The following is a 25,817-nucleotide window of genomic DNA, read 5'->3' as shown; positions in this document are numbered from 1 at the left end:
CTTAGGCGGGCCTCGCAGGGTCTCCTGGGAGAGTCTGAGTCTGGTGTGCCCACAGGGACTGGAAGAGCACTATCGGGTTCGAGGCTGGAAACAGGTTAGAGATAAGCAAACCAGAAGAGTGTTGGTGACGAAAAGGCTAGGAACAGAGCCAGAATAAAGCAAGGTCAGGTGAGCAAGGTCAAGTCCAAGAATCAGTCCAAGGAGTGGTCAACGAAGCAAGGGTCAAGATCCAGAGGTCAGGCAGGGTTGAAGAACAGGCAGAGGTCTTGGGCAGGCGGCAGGCAGGCAGATGAGTCAGGAACAGGCTGAGGTCTTTGGCAGGTGGCAGGCAGGTCAGGAACAAGCTGAGGTCTTTGGCAGGTGGCAGGCAGGTCAGGAACAAGCTGAGGTCTTTGGCAGGTGGCAGGCGGCAGGCAGGCAGGTCAGGAACAAGCTGAGGTCTTTGGCAGGTGGCAGGTGGCAGGCAGGTCAGGAACAAGCTGAGGTCTTTGGCAGGTGGCAGGCGGCAGGCAGGCAGGTCAGGAACAAGCTGAGGTCTTTGGCAGGTGGCAGGCGGCAGGCAGGCAGGTCAGGAACAAGCTGAGGTCTTTGGCAGGCGGCAGGCAGGCAGGCAGGTCAGGAACAAGCTGAGGTCTTTGGCAGGTGGCAGGCGGCAGGCAGGCAGGTCAGGAACAAGCTGAGGTCTTTGGCAGGTGGCAGGCGGCAGGCAGGCAGGTCAGGAACAAGCTGAGGTCTTTGGCAGGCGGCAGGCAGGCAGGCAGGTCAGGAACAAGCTGAGGTCTTTGGCAGGTGGCAGGCGGCAGGCAGGCAGGTCAGGAACAAGCTGAGGTCTTTGGCAGGTGGCAGGCAGGCAGGCCAGGAGCAAGCTGAGGTCTTTGGCAGGCGGCAGGCAGGTCAGGAACAAGCCGAGGTCTTTGGCAGGCGGCAGGCAGGTCAGGAACAAGCTGAGGTCTTTGGCAGGCGGCAGGCAGATCAGGAACAAGCCGAGGTCTTTGGCAGGCGGCAGGCAGGTCAGGAAGAAGCTGAGGTCGTTGGCAGGCGGCAGGCAGGTCAGGAACAAGCTGAGGTCTTTGGCAGGCGGCAGGCAGGCAGGTCAGGAAGAAGCTGAGGTCTTTGGCAGAAAGGCAGTCCGAGGTAAGACCAGGAAGATGAACAACGAAGACAGGAACAAGCAGGGCAAGGAAGCAGAAACAAGCAGGAACGGAACTGGAACTGGAACAGAAGGATCCTGGAACGAGACTAGAAACAGGCAAACAGGAACACAAGCAAGGGCAATCTCAGGAACAAACCGACCTGAATGCCAAGGCAAGGAAGTGAGGCCAGGAACTTCCTTTTAACATCCATTCAATCAGGGTGCGCCGCGGAACTAGGCCCTGCCCTAGAACCCATATCAGGGCGGCGGGTCCTAAGGCGTAGGGGCGTGGCTAGTTGCTGGGATGCTGAGGTCCGGCGTGGGGCCTGGCGTGTGACCGAAGGCCCGGCTACTGCCGTCGTGGGCCGCTGGGGCCTAGCTGGGCTCGCGAGGGCTGCGAGGGAGACAGGGCCGGGACCCGCTATGTGACCCCGAAGGAGCGGTCCCGAACGCGGGATGACTGCGGGTGGGGTGTGTAACATTATGTTCTTGCCTATCTTCCCCATTTTGGCCTGCTTTCCAGTTTTTGAAAGAAGCCCTTTTGGATTTAATTGACTATTTGACTTCACTATTCAGCCATTCTGGCAGTGGTTTGGTCTTCTTTTGAATACCTTTTTTTGCATGGAATATAATTTCTCTGGGCTTCTAAGATGGAATTTTTGCAACAACATGTATGTCTCATGCAAACTATAAACACTGGCCATCACTCCTTTTAGTTTTGTTTTTTTTTGTTAACTAATTTCCTTATTTTATCATAATCTACTTTTTGAAAATTAAATGCTGTTGCAGTACTTTTACTTACTATCTACCCTGCAATGATTATGTCAAATGTATTTATTTAAGTGTATTACAATCACTATTGCCAAGTGGATCAACCATGGCTGAGTTCCACCGAGGACTAGGTATAAAGTGGTACCCCCTTCTTATGTTGGTTCCATGACCAGCTGTTCCATGAAGCCGTCATTTATAGAATCTAGGAACTTTGCTTCCCTACCATGTCCTGATGTGACATTTACCCAATCAATATTGGGGTAATTGAAATCTCCCATTATTATTGTGCTGCTGCTTTGTTTAGCTTGTCTAATCTCTGTTAGAATTTGACATTCTGTTTCCTCATCTTGGCTAGGCAGGTGACAGTATACTCCCATTGTTCTTCTTATTTTATTTTTTATTTATTTAAGGATTTTTATATACCGCGGTTCGTTAGCAAACATCACCTCGGTTTACAGAGAACATTAAATTAGCAACAAGCTTTACAATCAAAAATTAAATTATAGCGAAACAAGTTTGTAAACAATAATAATGTAACTTATACATTAGGTTAATACACGATAAAACTCAACAATACATCCAAGGAGGTGTAGGGTACTGGAGGATCAAAAATAGCAGTATAAAAATAGCAGTTCAATTATGACAGAAAGTGAGGGTAACTCATACTAATTAGTGATTTCTTGAAAATTCAAGATTAAAAGACTGATTATTACTATTATAGTCAGTATATTTTGAAATAAATGTTACCAAAATGAGTGTTTAGAGTTGTTGGCAAATAAACTGAATGAAGGAATGGGAAATTATTCTATACAATGTCATGATATGACATTGTATAGAATAATACAATGTCTTCTCCATCAACCTTGGTATTTTTATCTGTAAGGATTCCAGAGTACAGTTAACTTCCTGCAGAACTCTTGTCCTGCTTGACTCTGTACCATCCCTAGCATACAGTGCCACCCCTCCCCCAATTTGATAGATCTTGTCATATTGATATAATTTGTACCTTGGTATCACAAGTCTCTGAGATGCCTTTTATGTCTATATCCTCGTAAAATGCCATACATTCCAACTCTCCAATTTTATTTTTCAGACTTCCAGCATTCTGTTTGTATTTCTTTTTTTTTTTATTTGTATTCTCAACCTGTTTATAAGCAGATGATACAGGCAGTTTGGAATCATTCATATCTGTGGGCTCTTTATTTAAATCCATCTGGACTACTTCAACCTTAACCACAGCCTCTCTGCCAGGATATTATAACTTCCTGGTTATGCCTGTATTGAAGACCTATCCCTCCAAACCATGCAATTCTGAGTGACTATTGACTTTCCCCCATGGTCTGGTTTACAAGCTGCTCCATTTATTTTTCAAAGGTTAGTGCCAGCAGCCAGGATGCACCCCGGGGCACAGGGTCTCCCTTTCCCAGAATGCTCCTCAGTTGCTAAGAAATGTAAAGGCCTCTTCTGCATGCCATCATCTCATCTGCACATTGGGACTCCAGAGCTCTGCCTGCCTCTGGGATTTGCAGATTACATCTTGCTCACTACCCAGAGCAGAGGCAAAGAATGAGGAAGTGATTAAAGAGAGCAAATGTTGCATGACCTCATTTTAAGCCTCATGCACTAAAGGAAGCTCCTTGGAACTTGCATCTAAATGCATCTCATGGATTGTTATGATGTCAAAATAGCAAATGACTTGAAATCCTACAAAAAGTCATAAAACATGATTCTATTATCATTGCCAAAAGTGCTTATAGTCACCCTGGCCATTCTGGGACACAGTAGCCAGTATCTGTGCTGCTGATACAAAAACACTATCCAGGTGCATTGAACTGTGGGACTCGTGCTGTTCAGTGAACAACCTCTTGTTACTGACCCTACAGTAACAGTTCCTGGCTTTGACCTCCTTCAAAGACAGTGGACAAACCTCAACAGATCCAGATCCAGAGAGGGCATGGATGATGCAGCCACTTGCTCTGCAAACGGGAAGATGAGAGATGCCCCAATGTGTGGAAATGAGTCTCAGAGCATGGAACACATTACATCAACATGGCTTGTGAGATCTGTCACAGCAACTCATTTCTCCATTTGGTATCCTAGGGGGGGTCACTGAACATAATGAGAGACCAGGCATCCAAGGGTGATGCTTTTCATTCCATCATCACTAACAAAACGTCATTGCCTCCCATATAAGGCCCCACCCAAGGTTTATTTATTCTGTGGTATGCAGAATGCTCTTACCCAGGAGCAGTGCTCATTCAGGAATACATAAAGAGTTGGAGCATTCAGTAACCAATCAGACTAATTCATTTATCCGAGGTCAAGCCACACTGTAAATTCCAGTGAGGAGTTTAACTTGCTTGCAAATAAAGATAAAGAAGCTATACAAGTAATGATTTACAGTAGATGAATCAACATTAGTCATGTTACCAGCCAGAGGCAGAGAATGTTTCCAATTTTTGGTTCAAACCAAGCAGCAAAGAGATTTCATATGTCAGAGAGAATTGCCCTTCAGTAAACAATACTTAATTAACCATACCCTGCCGTTCCATGCCTGATTATCAGTTATGAAAATGATTGGTTCTGTTAAGCCGTTCCTTATGATGCAGGGGAGTCCTCTGGGGGATTCCTCCCCACACTTTAATCAGAATTAAAATTTATCAGTGACTCCATGTCACTTCAGTAGCTGGGAAGAAGGTGTGATAATGAGGGAAGCCGATTTCTAGCATCCTCATTTCTGGCCCCAGCCCTAGTGAGATCGGGAGAAAGTAATTACAAGCATTTATTTTAAAACTTCAGAGAGATAGCCACGTTAGTCCTTAGTATAAAAAATGGAAGCTGGTGGCACCTTAGAGACTAACCAATTTATCGAGGCATAAGCTTTCCAGGACAAGAGTCCACCTCGTCAGGCTAACCTCAAAATTAGTCACTCGTGGGGGGGGATTGCTGTTAATGAGTGTAAACTACAAGATTGATTCTCCAATAACTGCAGATTAACCCACTAAGTGAAAGGAGAAAAAGGTCAGCATGTCCATGGGGATAAGGAAGTAGCTTGGCTGTGCTGAGAGGGGAAGAGATCTCTTCTAGTCTGTCCTGCCTTCTCATCATGGCATCATTTAGATATTAGCCATATGTATGTATATATATTTTTTTTAATTATCTATTTATTGAATTTTCAAAATTTTTTACAAAACATAAAGTTCAGAAATATGACATTATAGGGGACATTTAAGAAATTTAACACAGGATTATACATTTTCTTAATATGATATATTAACATCCCTTTCTATTCATGTCAAAATTACAGGAAATGTAGGAGACAAGATGTAAATAAAAAGCAGAATCACAAGAAATTATAACAAAGTACATTTACCCTAATTGCTTCAGAATTAACCAGTGTTTATATTTCTATTTGCCAACATCCCCCTGAAGCTTAATTAGAATGAGAATGAAGATAAACACGTAACTGATCCGGTTCTTTAAATATATATCTAGTACTTTTATAAACTATAAGGCAATATCATGGAAACCGGAGCAGAAACTTTGCCCCCCCGCCCCCTTGCCTGGACTTCCTCCCTCATTTCCAGACATTTTTTTCTCTTTATTTGAGTTATCTTAGTTATATCTGGAAAGATTTTTATCGGGTAACCATAAAATTTTTGAGCTTAGATCAGGAAAACATTTTAAGAATAGAGTCTCTTTCAGATGAAGTATCAAATTGCACAAACAGGGTAGCTCTTTCTTCAATCATAGGATTTTTCCAGATTAGTAGTCAAATCGAAGGAAACCTCCGTTTTCTCCTTCTGACCCTTATGCTCCTTCATTCTGACTGATTGAGGCAAATAGTAAATTTTTACAATTTTCAGTAGATCCTGTTCCGCTATTTTCAATATATTAAGGAAATAACATCTAAGAAGTTTTCAATGAGCAAGCAAATGCAGTTTAGGAAAGTTTAAAATTCTTATATTATTCCTCCTTATATGATTTTCAAGATTTTCCATCTTAGTCATTTGCAAATTTTCCGATTTAATCAAATTGCCTTGAATTTTTTCCATTTCAATTACCTTATTTTCCAGACCAAGGATTAAAGATTCATTTTTCTCCACTCTTTTCTCTATAGCTTGACTTTTAGTAATGCTCTCTTTTACCATCATCGTTAAAGAAGCAATCATTTTTCCATGGACGAAATTCCCTTAAGAATTTCTTCTAACGTTGCTTTAGAAGTAATAGATTGTGAAGATTCACATACCACTTGTATTTCACCTTCTCTTCTCATTCCTTGCTTTGAGAGATTGATTCCTTCCCAGACTCGATGCGTCGCTTCAACGAGTGGGTCTCTGGAGCCCGCTGACTCTGGGCTCGCCGAGGGTATTGCGATTTCCTCGCCTCCTCTCTGGGTTTCCCCCTCCTGGATAGCAGATTTTCCTTCCAGCAGAGCAGAGATGTTCAAATCAGGTTCCAATCTCCTAAGCGGGGCTTCTGGGGTTGTTGGCACGCTGGGGCTCGGTGATGTTTCTATGGCCAAGGGGCTCAGCGGCTGCTCTCCGCTGATTTCTCCAGTGGCCCCTCCCTCCGGCAACGACTGCACCAGTCCAGCAAATACCTCCTCAATCCGGGGTTGACGAGTTAGTTGTATCGAGGTTGGGGTAATTTCTTTAATTTTAGCTTTGCGTTTAGTATGTGGCATGATACCACAGTTTTAAAAGAGGAAATATTAAAGTTGTAGGCAATTAAAGCTAAGAAAGATTCAGACAACTCCGGAGCTCAGCGTTTGCTGCTCATTCCTCGGCGGCCATCTTGTCCTCGTTGCAGCAGCCTTATGTATATTTAACCTACAAGAAACATAGAAACATAGAAATGACGGCAGAAGAAGACCAAACGGCCCATCCAGTCTGCCCAGCAAGCTACACACTTTATCCATTTTTATTTCCCTTTTTCTCTCTCCCACCTGTTACTATTGGCTTCCAGTACCCTCCAGCCCTAATTCCCCTCCACCCCACCACCAACCCAGAGAGCAGCGCCGGATCTGCATCCAAGTGACATCCAGCTCAATTAGGGGTAGCAACTGCAGTAACAAGCAGGCCACACCCTTGCCCCATACTCTTACCCACCCCTGTTATTATATTTTGTTTGTTTTTTTAATTTTTTTTGGAGATAGCAGCCCTCCATCCTTCAGCTCCGTGAAGGTGGAACAATAACTACTGGCCACTGGCATCCCGCTCCGTGAATGCCTCTGTGGCTACTGCCGCTCCGTGCAGTGTTTGAATGCCTCTGTGGCTACTGCCGCTCCATGCAGTGTTTTGCTGCCTCCACTTTATTCACGCCCTCTAGACTTGATGGATCCACAGTGTTTATCCCACGCCCCTTTGAAGTCCTTCACAGTCCTTCACAGTCCTTCACAGTTTTGGACAAGGCCAACAAAAATATAGTTGCATGAAGCAGCGGTTGCAATCCTTAACAGCCATGGTACAATAGCTTCTAAGAAGGCTGGGATTGGCCTGCATGGAGGGACCACAGTTAAAATCTAAACTTCAATGAACATGGGGAGGTTGGAACCTTCTACAACAGCCTCACTAGCCTTGGTGGCTGTGGGGTTAAGACTTGGAAGGGGGACTTGGGTGTTTGGACAATGGACTCGTAAGAAGCAAAGTTGAAGACTGCAAGGCCTAAAACGGTCTACCAATGGAAGTGGTAGAGGACATCACTGTGGCAGATTTTGGGCGTGCTTGGCATAGATACCAAGGGCAGCAGCAGGAAAAGGGCTGAGAGTCGGGTAAAAACCTGGGGGAGGGGGAACTGGTGTTTGGTTGTGTACGGGAATTTTATATGCTCATCTGCCCAAAATAGATGAATCTCAACTGGGCCGAATGGATGGGTCATTTTGTTCTTCATCTGCTGTCGTCTACCATGTTACTGTGTTATATTGGTTGCACAAAATGAATGAAAACTTTGGGTGAGGGCAAGGTGTTAGCTTTGGAATAATTTCAAGCTGTGATTTGTTCTGCCCCCAGGCCTCACTCTGTCCCTGGCGTACATCCAGCAGGGCAAAGGAATACAGAAAAGGCAGTTGATTTCTTTATCTCTTGCCAAGGAGTCTCCCATCAATAAACAAACATTCCCTCAGAAATAGCTCATCATATACTAAACGAAAGCAACTGTAGTTCTGTGATACTGTTTACTCAGCCTGGCAACCCCAAGTCATAACCCCAGAACACCCCTCAAGTGTTTTTAGGTGATGCCATGGCTGGGGTGACCTGTACAGTGACAGATGGGGAAGAAAGAAAGCAAACATAGAGCAGGAGCCAGAGTTAATAAGAGTAGAAAGCCATCACTCGTCATTTATTTCTTATATATCAAAAATAGTTCCATCACATTGCCTCTTAAGAATTTTAATTAAGGAAGAAATTTGAGTAAAATAATTTCGGCGATTTCTGCATGTTTCCCACAGGTCAGGAACTCTCCACACACGTTTGCAGATGGCTATACTGTCCATCCTACCAGCAGGTGGAAATGTGTGCGGGATGCGGGAGTTGCATGTTTGGCAGGGACCCGAGGCAAGAGCACCCGTGCAATTCACAGGATTTCTGTGCCTGCCATCAGGGGCGGGAGGATACTCATGTTCATGCCGTTTTCATTAGATGCAGATATAATTTTAAAACATGTAACATGTATGCACAAAGTATAATTTAACACTTTAAAAAGTAACATATTCCAATTAATTATATTTCCACATTTTTCTTTTCCCCTTTGCTTTTAACACATAGATGGCAGCAGATAAAGACCAAACTGGCCTATCCCTCTGCCCAGTTGAGATTTTTCCATGAGCATTGTGCATTCCCACCCTCAATCCCTCCCTGACCCCTGTCCATCTTGCCTTTTACTGACTTTGAATGGAATGACAATGGACACAACCCACAGGTATAAAGGCTCTTAGACGATTTCTGGGATTTACCAACTACTACAGATCATTCATCAAGAACTACTCCTCACTAACTGTTCCGCTTACAGCTATGACCAAGAAAGGTGCCAACGTCACCAATTGGCCTACTGAGGCAGTAACAGCATTCCAGAAACTGAAAGACGCCTTCTCGAGCAAGCCATGCCTCCAACATCCGGATCCAACCAGGCCCTTCATCGTTGAGGTAGTGGAAAGTGTTCTAAACATCAAAATCACAGAACATATAGAAAGACATGGTTTAATGGAACAAAGTCAGCATGGCTTTACCCAGGGCAAGTCTTGCCTCACAAATCTGCTTCACTTTTTTGAAGGAGTTAATAAACATGTGGATAAAGGTGAACCGGTAGATATAGTATACTTGGATTTTCAGAAGGCGTTTGACAAAGTTCCTCATGAGAGGCTTCTAGGAAAAGTAAAAAGTCATGGGATAGGTGGCGATGTCCTTTCGTGGATTGCAAACTGGCTAAAAGACAGGAAACAGAGAGTAGGATTAAATGGGCAATTTTCTCAGTGGAAGGGAGTGGGCAGTGGAGTGCCTCAGGGATCTGTATTGGGACCCTTACTGTTCAATATATTTATAAATGATCTGGAAAGAAATACGACGAGTGAGATAATCAAATTTGCAGATGACACAAAATTGTGCAGAGTAGTTAAATCACAAGCAGATTGTGATAAATTGCAGGAAGACCTTGTGAGACTGGAAAATTGGGCATCCAAATGGCAGATGAAATTTAATGTGGATAAGTGCAAGGTGATGCATATAGGGAAAAATAACCCATGCTATAATTACACGATGTTGGGTTCCATATTAGGTGCTACAACCCAAGAAAGAGATCTAGGTGTCATAGTGGATAACACATTGAAATCGTCAGTTCAGTGTGCTGCGGCAGTCAAAAAAGCAAACAGAATGTTGGGAATTATTAGAAAAGGAATGATGAATAAAACGGAAAATGTCATAATGCCTCTGTATCGCTCCATGGTGAGACCGCACCTTGAATACTGTGTACAATTCTGGTCGCCGCATCTCAAAAAAGATATAATTGCGATGGAGAAGGTACAGAGAAGGGCTACCAAAATGATAAGGGGAATGGAACAACTCCCCTATGAGGAAAGACTAAAGAGGTTAGGACTTTTCAGCTTGGAGAAGAGACGACTGAGGGGGGATATGATAGAGGTGTTTAAAATCATGAGAGGTCTAGAACGGGTAGATGTGAATCGGTTATTTACTCTTTCGGATAGTAGAAGGACTAGGGGACACTCCATGAAGTTAGCATGGGGCACATTTAAAACTAATCGGAGAAAGTTCTTTTTTACTCAACGCACAATTAAACTCTGGAATTTGTTGCCAGAGAATGTGGTTCGTGCAGTTAGTATAGCTGTGTTTAAAAAAGGATTGGATAAGTTCTTGGAGGAGAAGTCCATTACCTGCTATTAAGTTCACTTAGAGAATAGCCACTGCCATTAGCAATGGTTACATGGAATAGACTTAGTTTTTGGGTACTTGCCAGGTTCTTATGGCCTGGATTGGCCACTGTTGGAAACAGGATGCTGGGCTTGATGGACCCTTGGTCTGACCCAGTATGGCATTTTCTTATGTTCTTATGTTCTTATGAGGTCGATGCCTCAGAAGTAGGCGTAGGAGCCGTGCTAAGCCAGTCTGGTGACTCTAAGACCTTACACCCATGCTCATTTTTCTCCCATTGCTTCTTGCCAGCGGAGAAGAACTACGGCATAGGGGATAAAGAACTCCTGTCAATAAAGATGGCATTTGAGGCGTGGCGCCCCTGGCTTGAAGGTGCACAACATCAGATCACAGTTTTTACAAACCATAAAAACCTGGAGTACCTCCACCACGCACAGCGCCTAAACCATAGGTAGGCGAGATAGTCCCTGTTCCTTAACAGGTTTGACTTTGTGCTGAAATATCGCCCTGGAGATAAGAACGTCAGAGCAGATGCCCTATCTCGCTCATTTCTCTCCGAGGATGTTCCTGATGAACCCCAACATATCATCGACCCGAAAAGAATTATCATGTCAGCTACTCACCCAGTACCTGTGGGTAAGACTGTTGTACCTAAGAACCTAAGGAAAAAGCTGTTAGCTTGGGCCCACGATTCTAAACTGGCTGGACACCCTGGTCAACGCAGAACTCTGGCAAAACTTCAGAAGTACTACTGGTGGCCCACCATGAAGGAAGACACGTTCTCCTACATTGCTTCTTGTTCCAATTGTGCCAGACAGAAACCGCCACCTGGTCGACCTTGGGGCCTTCTCCAACCCTTGCCAGTGCCAGACGAGCCCTGGACACACATCACTACAGACTTTGTGGTAGATTTACCACTTTCAGGAGGAAACACCATCTGGGTAACAGTGGATCGTTTCTCGAAGATGGCTCACTTCGTGGCTCTCTCTGGCTTGCCATCAGCCATGGAGCTTGCAAAGCTTTTCATCGCTCACATCTTTCACCTACACGGCATGCCAAAGCACATTGTCTCTGACAGAGGAACCCAATTCACAGCTAAGTTCTGGAAAGCATTGTGCAAGAAGTTTGATATCTCTCTCGACTTCACCTCTGCATACCATCCTCATTTTAACGGGCAAACGGAGAGAATGAATAGGTCACTCAAGCAGTTCATTCGTGCCTATGTAGGTACTCGTCAAAATGACTGGGCTGAACTGTTGCCCTGGGCTGAATTCGCCATCAACTCCCATCCAGCAACATCTACTGGATCAATACCATTTGTGCTCCTGTTTGCTTGCTTACTTGAGGCTTGGAAGCATGAAGTGTCTTATCTTATTCTTTCAGACCATAAAATATATTTATAAATCTATGAGGTATATAGTTATATGTTGTTCCCTTTGTAGACTCTTGTTGCTGAGGATATAAAAGTAAACCAGAGAAACTAGAAATAATTATATATATATATATATATATCTCCGAAGCAAGAAACCTGTAAGGGAGTCTGTTGGGCAATTAGTTGACCGAGGGGTTAAAGGGGCTCTTAGGGAAGATAAGGTCATTGCAGAAAGACTAAATGAATTCTTTGCTTCCGTGTTTATTAATGAGGATGTTGGGGAGATACCAGTTCTGGAGATGGTTTTCAAGGGTGATGAGTCAGACAAACTGATCCAAATCACTGTGAACCTGGAAGATGTAGTAGGCCAGACTGACAAACTGTTAACAGTCCCGGGCCGTGCCCCGGTCCCTCCACCTACCTCGAGGGCGGCCCGGGCCGTTTCGGGGCTTCTTCAGGCCTGCAGGCCCTCCAGCGCATCTCTCCCTCCTCGGGAGAGACGCCGACGGTCCGGCGTGGCTGGCCCCGCCCCCTGATGCGCACGCCAGGGGAGGAGTTCCTCTTAAAGGGCCAGCGCGGGAAAACCCTCTGTTTTGCTGTGGATGACGTCAGACGCCCTCAGGGTATAAGTACCCTGCATCTAGATCACTCCAGTGCCTTGCAACGAGGTTCCTCAGGTTCCTGATCTCGAGTTGCTGCGTTCTCCTGGATTGCTCTCTGTTCTTGACCCGGCTTGACTCCTGACTTGTTCTCCATCTTCATCCATTGGCTCTGGTATCTGCTTCTGACCTCTGGCTCCAACCCGGCTCCGTCCACGACTCAGTCTTCTGCCTCCTCCTTGGCTTGGTTTCTCCTCCGACTCCCGGCTTCTGACTCAGCTCTCTTCCTGGTCTTCGCTGGCCCAGAAGATTCACCTAAGTCCCAGCGGCCGGGCCCCTATGGGCGTCTCCTGGGGGGGCTCCGGCTTCCAGGGCGAATCTCCAAAAGTCCCAGCAGCTGGACTCCTACAGGCTCCTCCTAGGGGAGTACCGGCTTCCAGGGTGAAGACTCATCAGTCACCGGGGCCCAACGTCGTCCGTCCTTTCAGCCTTTGCCGAGTCCTTGGTCGCATAGGACTCCACCGTGTCTCAGTGTCAAAGCCTTCTCTGAGCCCTCCGAGCCGCCTCCCGGTTGGGACGCTTGCCGTGGTCCTCCACAGCGAACCATCTTCTGTTCCAACTGGCCCAAGGGTCCACAATCGTAACAGTTTGCAAGGCCATGGACCCGGCGGACCTTGCAGGCTTGAAGGCCATTCCAGGTATAGCCCAGAGGCTACAAAAACAGCAAGCGTGCCTCAATACCCTGACGGCAACGGTACAAGCTTTAGCCGACCGCGTTGGTGGAGCCACGGCTGCCAGTGCCACGGCACCCGGAGCTGGGGTCCCTCCTGCAGCTTCAGTTACTATCCAGATGCCGGCACCTTCACAGTTTTCAGGAGATGCGAGGCTCTGTCGAGGATTCCTGAACCAATGCTATATTCGGTTCGACCTTCTCCCACTTCAGTTTCCAACCGACCGGGTCAAGACCAGTTTTATTATTTCCCTACTGGATGGGAAACCTTTGGCCTGGGCCTCCAACCTGCTGGAGCACCAGGATCCCCGCCTGAACAATCTGGTCCACTTTGTTTCTGTGTTTAGGCAGGTCTTTGACGAGGCCGCTCGCAAACCCACGGCTGCCTCCGAATTGCCCCAGCTGCGGCAGGGCAACCGGTCCCTAGCAGAACATGCCATGGACTTTCAGACCCTCGCTGCTGAGTTAAACTGGGGAAGTGACAGCTTACACAGTATCTTCCTGGAGAGTCTTTCCCCGAGATTGCAAGATGAGTTGGCGGCCCGAGATCTCCCTGATGATCTGAACGATCTTATTGAATTGGCAGGCCGGGTGGACCACCGCATCCAGCGTCGCTTCCGAGAGAGGAGGGCAGTCCATAGGCCTGCTACCTCTGGATCCGCTCCTTCCCACCGTGGGAATTCCCCGTCAGCCTCTTCTGGGACCCAAGATATTGAACCCATGCAGGTGGGTCGAGGACCTCTCTCCCAGGAGGAAAGAAAGAGGCACCGCTCGCTGGGTCTTTGCCTGTACTGAGGTGGAAGAGGCCACTTCCTTGCCCGTTGTAGCGAGCGCCCGGGAAACGCTCGGACCTAGGGACAGCGGGGGAGCCAACCCTAGGTCATGCCGCTACCGACTCCCCATGCTTCGTCCCAGTAACTCTGCTTCTCCCGGACGGAGAGTTTGAAACACAAGCCTTGATCGACTCAGGGGCCGGGGAGAACTTCATCCTTCAGGAGCTGGTTCAGCAACTCCGAATCGGGGTGCAACCCCAAAGACCTCTGCTTCACATATCCTCCATCCAGGGGAGACTCCTTCCTGGCACCATTGCCACGCGTACCCAGCCACTTGTCCTACGTACGGGCATTTTGCATCAAGAGGAGATTTCCTTTTTCATTCTAGAGAAATTCATGCACCTGATCATTCTGGGGCTGCCCTGGCTTCAGAGACATTCACCTGTCATCGCCTGGGACTCCCTCCATTTGGCTTCCTGGGGTCCAGCCTGCTTCAGTACCTGCCTGAAGGGGATACTTTGTGCCTCCGTACCGCTCCTGACGACTCCATTGGCCCTACCTCCCCAGTATCAGGAGTTCCATGACGTTTTCTCCAAGGAGAGAGCTGAAATTCTTCCGGAACATCGTCCGTTTGACTGTGCGATCAACCTGCTGCCTGGTACCACACCACCGCGAGGTCAGGTCTATCCACTGTCCCTTCCTGAGACCCAAGCTATGTCCACGTACATCCGGGAGAACCTGGAGCGACGGTTCATTCGGCCATCCAAATCCCCGGCAGGAGCCAGTTTCTTCTTCGTCGCTAAGAAGGATGGATCACTTCGCCCCTGCATAGATTACCGCAGCTTGAATAGCATTACTCGGCGAGATCGATACCCCCTGCCACTGATACCGGAGCTCATAGACAGGTTGCAGGGGGCCAAGATCTTTACCAAATTGGATCTCCGAGGAGCATACAACCTGGTCCGGATTCTTCCCGGTGATGAATGGAAGACCGCTTTCAATACGAGGGATGGCCATTATGAGTACTTGGTTATGCCCTTTGGCCTTTGCAACGCCCCGGCGGTCTTCCAAAACCTCATGAATGAGGTCCTTAGAGACATGCTACAGTCTTCGGTCATAGTCTACCTTGATGATGTCCTTATATACTCCAAGGATCTGGAGACGCACCGCCAAGATGTCTGACAAGTACTGCTAAAGCTCCAAGAGAACAAACTTTATGCTAAGTTGGAAAAGTGCGTTTTTGAACGGGATTCGTTACCCTTCCTAGGGTATATAGTGTCCTCTACTGGCTTCTTGATGGACCCTGAAAAAGTTGCTGCAATCAGAGACTGGCCACAACCGCAGGGGGTGAAGGCACTTCAACGATTCCTGGGGTTTGCCAGTTTTTATCAGCAGTTCATTCCCCACTACTCTCAGATGGTGGCTCCTCTGATGGCCCTCATGAGGAGGGGGGCCGATGCTAAGAATTGGCCAACAATGACCATTCGGGCCTTCCGCGACTTTAAAGAGGCATTCCTCCAGGATACCTGCCTGCGCCACCCAGACCCCCAACGTCAGTTCATCGTAGAGGTGAATGCCTCGGATATAGCCGTGGGGGCAGTTCTAAGCCAGTCATCTGCTGGAGGCAAGCTCCTGCCATGCTCCTTCTACTCTTGTAGGTTCACACCGGCGGAGAGGAACTACGGCATCGGCGATAAGGAGCTATTGCCTATTAAACTAGCTTTCGACGAGTGGCGCCAATGGCTGGAGGGGGCCCTGCACCCGATTATCGTCTACACTGATCACAAGAACCTTGAGTACTTGTGCCGGGCTCAGCGCCTTAATCCCCGCCAGGCACGCTGGGCACTCTTTTTTAGCCGATTCCACTTTTCTCTCCGGTATCGACCTGCGGTGAAGAACATACGAGCAGACGCACTCTCCCGTACATCGGAGCCTGAAGATGCACCTAACCCGCCTCAATACATCCTGGATCCAGCCAAGGTATTACTAGTGGCTTCTGAAGTGGCTCTGGCGGGTAAGACGGTGGTACCTACTCGTTCTCGCAAGAAGGTTCTAGCCTGGGCCCATGACTCTCTGACCGCCGGACATCCAGGGATCGCCAGGACTCTGGAACTCCTGACTGAGTTCTATTGGTGGCCGCGAGTCAAGGACGATGTACGCCATTATGTCCAGTCATGCCCTACCTGTGCTCGACAGAAATCTCTCCATGGACGCCCCTGGGGGCTTCTACAGCCACTGCCCACTCCCACGGAGCCCTGGACTCACCTGTCCACCGACTTTATTGTGGATCTACCAGTTTCTGATGGGAAGACTGTGATTTGGGTCACGGTCGACCGCTTTTCTAAGATGGCCCACTTTGGGCCTCTCGCCAAGCTACCTTCAGCGCCAGAACTGGCTAACCTCTTTATCCAACATGTCTTCCGTTTACATGGCCTGCCTTCACACATTACCTCTGACCGTGGGCTGCAGTTTACGGCAAAGTATTGGAAGGCCCTCTGCAAGACGTTCGGGGTGCGCCTGGATCTCACTACTGCCTTTCACCCTCAAGCCAACGGCCAGGCTGAGCGGACTAACCAAACACTGAAGGCCTTCCTCCGAGCTTTCGTTGGGGATCTACAGGATGACTGGGTCACCCTCTTACCATGGGCTGAGTTTTCCTATAACCACCACAAGCACTCCACTACTGACCAGTCCCCATTTCAGCTCGTCTATGGAAAGAGCCCCAGGCCTCCATTGCCTTTGCCACTGACTGTCTCTTCACCAGCGGTTCAGCTTACTGCCCAGCAGTTGCGTGCGCTATGGATATCTACCCAGGAAAAGCTTCGAACTGCCTCTGCCAAGGCTACGAAGTACGCAGATCGTTTACGGCGACCAGCCCCGGTCCTCCTTCCAGGGAGTAAAGTCTGGTTGAGCACCAGGAATATTCGTCTATGGGTCCCTTCTATGCGCCTGGCTCCCAGGTATATTGGTCCATTCCCCGTAGCGGAATGAGTTGGGGCGGTGTCCTACCGGCTGCGATTACTTTTTACGAATTCACGACGTGTTCCACGTATCTTTGCTTAAGCCTGTGGTGCTCTCCTCCTTTCACGATAAACTTCCGGAACCCACCGCTGCCGAAGCTGAGAACGATGGCATCTATACAGTGAAGGAAGTTCTGGATGTACGATTCCACCATTGTCGGTGGGAATACCTCCTTGTGGGAGGGCTACGGTCCGGAGGAAAACTCCTGGGAGCCCTCTTCTCATATCTTGGATAAAGACCTCCTTCGCCAGTTCCATCTGGATCACCCAAGTAAACCCAGGCCTCCAGGGAGGGGGCGTAGGAGAGGGGGTACTGTTACGGTCCCGGGCCATGCCCCGGTCCCTCCACCTACCTCGAGGGCAGCCCGGGCCGTTTCGGGGCTTCTTCAGGCCTGCAGGCCCTCCAGCGCGTCTCTCCCTCTTTGGCTGGCCCCACCCCCTGACGCGCGGGGAGGAGCTCCTCTTAAAGGGGCAACCACAGGAAAACCCTCTGTTTTGCTGTGGATGACATCAGATGCCCTCAGGGTATAAGTACCCTGCATCTAGATCACTCCAGTGCCTTGCAACGAGGTTCCTCAGGTTCCTGATCTCGAGTTGCTGCGTTCTCCTGGATTGCTCTCTGTTCTTGACCCGGCTTGACTCCTGACTTGTTCTCCGTCTTCGTCCATTGGCTCTGGTATCTGCTTCTGACCTCTGGCTCCGACCCGGCTCCGTCCACGACTCCGTCTTCTGCCTCCTCCTTGGCTTGGTTTCTCCTCCGACTCCCGGCTTCTGACTCAGCTTTCTTCCTGGTCTTCGCTGGCCCAGAAGATTCACCTAAGTCCCAGCGGCTGGGCCCCTACGGGCGCCTCCTGGGGGGGCTCCGGCTTCCAGGGCGAATCTCCAAAAGTCCCAGCGGCTGGACTCCTACGGGCTCCTCCTGGGGGAGTACTGGCTTCCAGGGTGAAGACTTGTCAGTCACTGGGGCCCAACGTCGTCCGTCCTTTCAGCCTTTGCCGAATCCTTGGTCGCATAGGACTCCACCGTGTCTCAGTGTTGAAGCCTTCTCTGAGCCCTCCGAGCCGCCTCCCAGTTGGGACGCTTGCCGTGGTCCTCCACAACGAACCATCTTCTGTTCCAACCGGCCCAAGGGTACACAATCGGAACACAAACTAAAGAGTAGCAAATCACCTGGACCAGATGGCATGCATCCTAGGGTACTGAAGGAACTAAAAAATGAAATTTCTGATCTTTTAGTTTAAATTTGTAACCTATCATTAAAATCATCCATTGTACCTGAAGACTGGAGGGTGGCCAATGTAACCCCAATATTTAAAAAGGGCTCCAGGGGCGATCCAGGAAACTATAGACCAGTGAACCTGACTTCGGTGCAGGGAAAAATAGTGGAAACTATTCTAAAGATCAAAATCGTAGAGCATACAGAAAGACATGGTTTAATGGAACACAGTCAACATGGATTTACTCAAGGGAAGTCTTGCCTAACAAATCTGCTTTATTTTTTTGAAGGGGTTAATAATCATGTGGATAAAGGTGAACCGGTAGATGTAGTGTATTTGGATTTTCAGAAAGTGTTTGACAAGGTCCCTCATTGGAGGCTTCTAAGAAAACTAAAAAGTCATGGGATGAGAGGCGATATCCTTTCGTGGATTACAAACTGGTTAAAAGACAGGAAACAGAGAGTAGGATTAAATGGACAATTTTCTCAGTGGAAAAGGGTAAACAGTGGAGTGCCTCAGGGAGCTGTACTTGGACCAGTGCTTTTCAATATATTTATAAATGATCTGGAAAGGAATACGAGTGAGGTTATCAAATTTGCCGATGATACAAAATTATTCAGAGTAGTTAAATCACAAGCAGATTATGATACATTACAGGAGGACCTTACAAGACTGGAAGATTGGGCATCCAAATGGCAGATGAAATTTAATGTGGACAAGTGCAAGGTGTTGCATAAAGGGAAAAATAACCCTTGCTGTAGTTACACGATGTTAGGTTCCATATTACGAGCTACCACCCAGGAAAAAGATCTAGGCATCATAGTAGATAACACATTGAAATCGTCGGCTCAATGTGCTGCAGCAGTCAAAAAAGCAAACAGAAAGTTAGGAATTATTAGGAAGGGAATGGTTAATAAAACAGAAAATGTCATAATGCCTCTGTATCGCTCCATGGTGAGACCGCATCTTGAATACTGTGTACAATTCTGGTTACCGGATCTCAAAAAAGATATAGTTGCGATGGAGAAGGTGCAGAGAATGGCAACCAAAATGATAAAGGAGATGGAACAGCTCCCCTATGAGGAAAGGCTGAAGAGGTTAAGGCTGTTCAGCTTGGAGAAGAGACGGCTGAGGGGGATATGATAGAGGTCTTTAAGATCATGAGAGGTCTTGAACGAGTAGATGTGAATTGGTTATTTACACTTTCGGATAATAGAAGGACTATGGAACATTCCATGAAGTTAGCAAGTAGCACATTTAAGACTAATCGGAGAAACTTCTTTTTCACTCAACGCACAATTAAGTTCTGGAATTTGTTGCCAGAGGATGTGGTTAGTGAAGTTAGTGTAGCTGGATTCAAAAAACGTTTGGATAAGTTTTTGGAGGAGAAGTCCATTAACTGCTATTAATCAAGTTTACTTAGGGAATAGCCACTGCTATTAATTGCATCAGTAGAATGGGATATTCTTGGTGTTTGGGTACTTGCCAGGTTCTTGTGGCCTGGTTTGGCCTCTGTTGGAGACAGGATACTGGGCTTGATGGACCCTTGGTCTGACCCAGCATGGCAATTTCTTATGTTCTTAAAGTTAAAATATGATACTACCAGCAAACTCAGAAGAAATTTACTTAATTTGTTCTATTTGCAGAAGATACATGATGACCTAAATCACTACCTATCCAAGCAGTAATTTCTCCAACTGATTAGTAATTTTATCTAATCTATGATCATTATCGGTTTACCTATGATCTCTAATAGGCCTACTATTTCTTATAATTTTGGTTAGGGTTAATTTTGCACTTATTTGTCAAAGATCAATAATAGGTACGGTTATGTACAATTTTCCAAAACCCTTTTTTAGTTTATAAAACATGTTTCATTATCCATTAATTATGTTTTCTCTAATGAATCCTGTTGCCCTAGCTACTAAAGATCAGAATAACTAAAAATAAATTACCTGTAGTATATATTATGGTATTAATAATTAACTTCTCCTGAACTTTACTTAAGTGTTTTGATTCCACAAATACTAAATTTTTCTAAATTACTTCCTTGTGTTACTCTGCCAACCAATGTTAAGTTATTCCATATCAGAAACGCAGAACCATCCAGAACTGTGTATAATTCTGGTCGCCGCATCTCAAAAAAGATATAATTGCGATGGAGAAGGTACAGAGAAGGGCAACCAAAATGATAAGGGGAATGGAACAGCTCCCCTATGAGGAAAGACTAAAGAGGTTAGGACTTTTCAGCTTGGAGAAGAGACGGCTGAGGGGGGATATGATAGAGGTGTTTAAGATCATGAGAGGTCTAGAACGGGTAGATGTGAATTGGTTATTTACTCTTTCAGATAGTAGAAAGACTAGGGGGCACTCCATGAAGTTAGCATATGGCACATTTAAAACTAATCGGAGAAAGTTCTTTTTCACTCAACGCACAATTAAACTCTGGAATTTGTTGCCAGAGGATGTGGTTAGTGCAGTTAGTATAGCTGTGTTTAAAAAAGGATTGGATAAGTTCTTGGAGGAGAAGTCCATTACCTGCTATTAAGTTGACTTAGAGAATAGCCACTGCTATTACTAGCAACAGCAACATGGAATAGACTTAGTTTTTGGGTACTTGCCAGGTTCTTATGGCCTGGATTGGCCACTGTTGGAAACAGGATGCTGGGCTTGATGGACCCTTGGTCTGACCCAGCATGGCATTTTCTTATGTTCTTATGTTCTTCCATACAAAACTCCAACCTGTGCCCTGCTCATCTTTCACTTTCCATCATTTTCCCCTTGGTCCATCCAAGATGAAACAGTTCAGCTCACTGTACTGTCTGTCTTCTGAGTTCCTCCCATTCTTGTTTTTATTTTTAATTACTTACCACCCTCACCTACCTCACCCAGTGCTCAGCCCTCCAAGTCTTTTCCCTTGCTTGACTCTACTGCTGGAACTTATTTCCTCTACCCCATTACCACAAACTCATCTTCCCCTATTTCATTTTTTGTGCGTGTCTGGCAGTTTCTTCCTGCTCAATCATAACCAGGGCTGGGATCTGGCACCCTGAGCCTTCATTTGCAACCACCTGGGATTTTCCCCCCCTTTTATATATCTTACCCGCCCCGGTGCACCTTGCCTGGTCATTGCAGTATCAGTCCTGGACCAAGGACCATGCACCAATGGCTGACTCTGGAGCTTTGCAGTTATCCAGGCATCAACCCAGCGCAATAAGCATGAAGGAGTATGTGCACTGCCTCTGCGGCACTCTCAGTTCAAGCTCCAGCTGACCCCGAGGAGCAAAAGTCCCAACTCCGGGATCAGCACTTACTGCCTGAGCCACCAGGCTGGCCCATATTGCTGTATAGCTGATGGGGACGTTTCATCAGTCTCCATGGAATTCTCCCCGTCAGGCACATTCCAAATCACTAAGTCCTATTTCCCTTGAATTTTGCAGCATTTTTCAGACTCCAGATTGAAACTAGAAGAGAAGGAGGAGGAGGCAGGAGAAAAAGCACAGACCATTATTATAAATGCTATCACATTTACACTTCTTTTCGCATATTTATTCTCATATTTATACTTTATTAGACCCTATGTTTTAATATAACGCTTTAGCTGCTACTGTTATGTTGTTCTATATACTCTATTATATACATTGTTCTATATATATATATATTATATACATTGTTATATACATGTATATAATATATTATATACATTATATACATGTATATAATATATATATATATATATTATATACATTGTTCTATATATTATATACATGTTGTTCTATATACTCTATTATATACATTGGCTTCCCATTAAACAAAGGATACTCTATAAGGTACTCACAATCATCCACAAAGCGACAAACAAAATAGCTCCCATCACGTTAAGCTTTCAACTCCAACCACACACATCTTCTAGACCAATCAGAAGCGCTTACAAAGGAACACTGCATGCCCAACAAGTAAAATCATCTCTGAGCAAAAGAGCGCTATCCTTAGCAGGCCCCCACCAGTGGAACATGCTCCCCCCAAATCTAAGACTTGAACCCAATCATCAAGAGTTCAAAAAAAGACTAAAGACTCTTCTTTTCCAACAAGCCTTCCCAGACTCACAATCCTACCAAGACGGAAAGTCTTCCCAAATAAGAAGTATCCCCTAATTATGGTCACCATACCAAGTCCTACCTTCAGGTCTCTGCAACTGGACAACAATCTTTGAGTTCTAAAAATTAATCTTATTATTTATATCTTCCTCTGCAACTGGACTACAATTTCTAAGTTCAAAAATTCATTTTATCTTATTATTTATATCTGGCATGGTTAATATGTCACTATATCCAAGTTAAATAGTTAAATTATACAGATTATATTACATAATTTTATTAATTACAATGTTAAACTATACTATATTATTTATTATCATTATGTTAAATTGTCATCCAGTTATATTGTTCCATATGTGCCACTGTTCTATGTAAAGCCCCTTATCTCTGTTGGGCAGTTTATCGTTATATGTAAACCCGAGTGATTTGTAGTCTCTATAAGAACCTCGGTATATAAAAATTAAAAATAAATAAATAAATAAAATAAATATTAGAAGCTTTGTTTTATTGTAACGCCTTAGCCGCGATTGTTTTGTTATATTGTAAACCGATATGATTTGTTAATTGTATATAAGAATTCTAAATAAATAAATAAATACATACATTACTTAGTTGCCCTTCAGAATTTTGTGCCCAGAACTGTGTATAGTCCTTTAAGCAAAGTGCACTGGCAGGCAGAGACAGTGAAAACGTGTGCAGGAGCCCAAAAAGCATGCAAAGAATATACCAAAGCAGTATATAAGAAGAGCCCCCAGTTTCAGGAGACTGAACATCCCCCATCTCTACCAGCGCACCTCGTGACTCATTCCTGAGGTCGGATTTGGTTTCCTCTCTGGCTTTCATTAAAAGAAGATGGCTGTCCGTTTACACACCACGTCTTCCAGACATGGGGGGGCTCGTGAGGCAGCAGCCAGCTCCACACTGCAGCCTCAACATTTCTTCCTCGGATTCCCGGGCTCAGCGCTTGCTGAGATCACCCAGCAGGCCTGGAAGTGATTACTGCTGTTTTAGAATAAAAATAGAAACACGGAGAGAAAAATTGAAAACAGCAAGTGAGCAGCGACTCCGTGTGTGCATTTTTCCATTCAAGGGTGCCAGGTTTTACTATGGCAGGGTTGACTGTTACACAGCCAGGAGTTACTGGGAGCTGATGCCGATAGCTTCTCTGCTTTTGGAAGGCCAAACCTTGCTGTGCTGGAAGCATTATCCTCTATTTTTAATCACAGCTCAGAGCCCTAGTAATTCCATCTCTAGCCTTAGCTCCAGAGCACAGTGCATTCTGGGATTTGTAGTTGTTTGTGTGCAGGATTCAGATTCAGCTCTGCAAAGCAGAAATTGGGACATTCTAGAAGACATTTTGGTTACCAGTCTGGGTCAGACTGATGTATATTGGCGATTCCTTGTGGATAAGCCTACATGTTCCCACATCTACTATGTGATATGTGAATATTTTGATTCTGTTTTGTGGGCAGAATACAGAGCTGAAGGCATAGAAACCCTCTCTCTCTTCCTCTATCCGCCACTGACCATCTGTCCCTGAACAATGCCCTGTACACCAATGACATATTGCAAGCAATGTGCTGTATCTGTATATCTAGAGATTTAGAGCTGCTAAAAGAAGACTCCAGGATAAAGGAGAGTTCATTGTCTGACCTCTCAAGATCACTTTAGGGCCCTTTGAGAACACAACCTCTGATGAGGGAAGAGTCACTATTGCCTTTTCCTTCTCTCTCTTTTGCTAAATTTTACCTATCCTATGATACTTTACTTATTTAAAAATGAATGCTTCTAGGTTTTATTTTGAGTAAACGTTTTTGATCCCACTTCTACATGCACACATTGACACTCACACAGACACAGGCTTTACATACCAACACACATACAATACATTCACATAGACACACGCCACACACACACAGACACAGGCTGCACACGCATCCACACAGACACTCACATAGACACAGGCCACACACTGTGATGGAGTGTATGTCCTCAGGCTGAGAACCAAAGAATCAATCAGGGAAAACCCCAGAGGGAGGGGTGAGGTGAACAGTATAGAACTCTCCTGTGACATATGGAATTTGTGTCACATCAGAATCATAATAATAATTTTCAGGGGAACCAAGATGGCAAAGAGAAAATTGGTGCTTCCTAGATCCCTCGGACATGGGCTTCTTAGATTTATGTATTTATGTATTTATTTATTTATTTATTTGTTGAGTTTTATATACCGTTTCGGTGAAGCCATCACAACGGTTTACAAGTTTCAAAAGGTATTTTCTTAACAATTGTGAATTAAGGGTATAACAGGATACATATTATAAACGTAAAGTTAATCTTTTTTATAGTCCAGAATAAAATCATTTTTGAATGAGAAGGGTTTGCTTGGTGCTGGTTGATGACAAGTTTTTTCGAGGACTCGGTTGGTAATTCTGTTGGGTGTTTGGATGTTGTGATGCTTGATTGTCAATGTAGACTTTGTAAAACATAGATCATAAGAAGTGCCACGCTGGGTCAGTCCAAGGTCCATTGAGCCCAGCATTCTGACTCTGACAGTGCCCAGTCCAGATTGCAAGTACCCAGCAGATTCTGTAAAGTAGATCTCATTCCTGTCACTCACTCCCAGGGAGAGCAATAGCTTTCCTTAGTCTTCCTGGCTAATAATGTGTTCTGGACTTTCAAAAACCTCTTTTAAACCCCGCTATGCTTGTCGCCTTCATCACGTCCTCTGGCAGCAGATTCCACAACTTGACAGTGCGTTGAGAGAAGAAGTACTTTCTATGATTTGTTGTAAATCTGCAGGTTGTTAGCTTCATGGAGTGCTTCCTTGTTTTAGTATTCTTTGAAAGGGTAAATAACCGTCCTTTATTTACCCATCCCACCCCGCTCATGATTTTATAAACTTCTATCCTGCCCCCTCTCAGCCGTCTCTTTTCCAAGCTGAAGAGCCCTAATCTGTGTAGTCTCTCATCGCGGGACACAGATTCCATCCCCTTTACCATTTTTGTCGCCCTCCTCTGCGTCTTTTTTTGAGATGGGGCAACCAGAACTGCACACAGTAATCAAGGTGCAGTCGATGGCTCGATACAGAGGCAGTACGATATTTTCTGTTTTATTTTCCATTCCTTTCTAGATCATTCCTAACATTCTATTTGCAGTTTTGACCGCCACTGCCCCTCACTGAGCTGAGGAATCCAATTTATTTATTTAGCATTTTTTTATATACCGAGGTATAGCAGAAATTGCCTTCATTCCGGTTTACATTTACAACAACCTGTTACATTTAAAGCATTTAACAGAACAACAGAAACTGGTATAGAACAATAACTTAATACCAATCAAGAGATACAATATAATTAGGTATATATCTGGATTGAACAGTAGGACTCCAAGGTCCTTTTCCTGGGTGGTGACTCCAAATATAGAACCCAGCATTGTGCACCTGTAGTTGGTATTATTTTTCCTGTGTGCATCACTTTTCAGTTTTCCACATGAAATTTCATCTGCCATTTAGATGCCTAGGTATCTAGGGTGGTAATTTCTGCTGTCTGTAGGCTACCTTCTCGCCTTCTATTTAGGGTTGTAACTTCTTCTCTGTGCACGTTACCCCCTCGCCCTCTGTTTAAGTTTGTAACTTCCGCATTATCAGGCCGATACAGTAAAGCGCAGCCGCAGTTACCCCGTTTCTAACCCGCTGTGTACTCACAATTTGGCTGCGTAAGTCT

General features: G+C 45.6%; 1 long non-coding RNA gene across 3 annotated transcripts; it reads right to left on the bottom strand.

Moving 5' to 3' along the window:
* Nucleotides 1-1,272: 1,272 nt before the first annotated feature.
* On the bottom strand, nucleotides 1,273-23,223 carry LOC115094936. 3 transcript variants are annotated; one of them, XR_003857641.1, is made up of 3 exons: nucleotides 22,887-23,223; nucleotides 21,099-21,459; nucleotides 1,273-6,735 (listed from the first exon to the last, which is right to left on the bottom strand). It is a non-coding gene; the product is annotated as an uncharacterized LOC115094936 (long non-coding RNA). The 3 variants fall into 3 exon arrangements; XR_003857639.1 differs by lacking the exon at nucleotides 22,887-23,223 and adding an exon at nucleotides 22,696-22,878; XR_003857640.1 differs by lacking the exon at nucleotides 22,887-23,223 and adding an exon at nucleotides 22,696-22,878 and having other exon boundaries at nucleotides 21,310-21,459.
* Nucleotides 23,224-25,817: the final 2,594 nt, after the last annotated feature.

Source organism: Rhinatrema bivittatum, chromosome 7, assembly GCF_901001135.1.
Source record: "Rhinatrema bivittatum chromosome 7, aRhiBiv1.1, whole genome shotgun sequence".
Classification (NCBI taxonomy): domain Eukaryota; kingdom Metazoa; phylum Chordata; class Amphibia; order Gymnophiona; family Rhinatrematidae; genus Rhinatrema; species Rhinatrema bivittatum.
Note: the sequence above shows the minus strand (reverse complement) of the source record. Positions and strands in the feature narration are given on the sequence as shown.